Here is a 1,544-nt window from a genome sequence, read left to right as displayed (position 1 = left end):
GAGGAGACGAGGAGAGCGGCGCCGAGGAGACGAGGATGACGGGGCGGCGGGGCGGCGGCGTCGGGAGAGGAGAGGGCGGCGTCGGGGCGTCGGGGCGGAGACGAGGACGACGGGGCGTCGGGGCGTCGGGGCGGCGTCGAGGCGGCGGGGCAGCGGCATCGGGAGAGGAGAGGGGAAGGGGATCGAGGGCGAGGGCGAGGGAGAGAGAGGGGATAGGTTATCCAACAGGTACATCCATACTAATGGCGCACCTCACCCTGGTGCGCCATAAGTACATCCATACTAATGGCGCACCTCACCCTGGTGCGCCATTAGTATTTTTTTTATTTCTGCTCGAGCCAACAGGTTATCTTCCACCTTACCTGATCCACACCAAGTTCCCTCTACTAGCTTGACTGGTCAGCAGCCAGTTCTCAGACCAGGAGGTCCTGGGTTCGATTCCCAGGCTCCACAATTTTTTTATGCATTTAAAATGCTGTTTGATATTTATTTGTGTTTAAATATGTTCAAACTTGTTTAAATCATAACAGTAATATTCTTTTATAAGACAGTAATAATTTTTTAAAAATATCATCAAACAGTAATGCCGGTGGAGCGGGGGAGGGTGCGCGGGGTGCGGGGGGCCGGTGGACCGGGGGGTGCTCGGCGGCAAGGGGGACCGGATCTGGCGAGGTGGGATAGCTAGCGATCGAGATGGAGGGGGATCGAGATCGAGTGTCCATGAAATTTAAAAATATTCATGATAGTTCAAAAAGTGCCCATGAAATACAATCGAGAAATGAAGGCTACGATTTAAATACAATCGATCTTAGCTAGCTATCTGTTCACAATCTTCTTGCCCTTCTTTTTCGCAAATGGAGTTCTTCTATGGAACGGACGTCCTTTAGGTAGGGTGGTCCTGCTTCTTCTTGTGGTGTATGCTGCTACTTCATCATCGTCGTCATGTTCGATTCTCGGGTCGCCGTACTTGTCGAAGTCTTGCTCATTGGCTACTCCATCCATTCCGATGATCTTCCTTTTGCCTCTCCTCACGACAACACGACTGGGCTTTGACGGGTCGGTAATGAAGAAGCATTGGTCCACTTGGGAAGCCAGTACCTATGGCTCATTTTTTGCGGTGACGTTTGCGCCTGCGGTCTTGGATTTGGCTTCGGGTATAACCATGGTGGTGAAATACCGGTCTTCTTTTAGGACACTCTTGGCCCATCTGACACGGAACATCGGGACCTTCTCTCCAGCGTAGCTCAGCTCCCAGATCTCCTCGATCCTTCCATAGTATCTGTCCTTGTCGTTACCGGTGTAGGATTCCATCGTTACCTTGGAGTTCTGATAACCATCGCTCTTCATGTCCTTGGCCTCGGTGTAGAATGTGTAGCCGTTGATATCGTACGCCTCATAGGTCATCAGGTTGTGCTCGGCGCCCTGTGACAAGGCGAATATGAGTTGTTCTTCCACGGAAGAATCCTCATGTAAAGGATACGATAGAAGCTTCTGCTTGAACCAACGCGTGAAACATGAGTTGTGCTCTTTGAGTATATCTCCGT

Source organism: Triticum aestivum, chromosome 6D, assembly GCF_018294505.1.
Source record: "Triticum aestivum cultivar Chinese Spring chromosome 6D, IWGSC CS RefSeq v2.1, whole genome shotgun sequence".
Classification (NCBI taxonomy): domain Eukaryota; kingdom Viridiplantae; phylum Streptophyta; class Magnoliopsida; order Poales; family Poaceae; genus Triticum; species Triticum aestivum.
Note: the sequence above shows the minus strand (reverse complement) of the source record.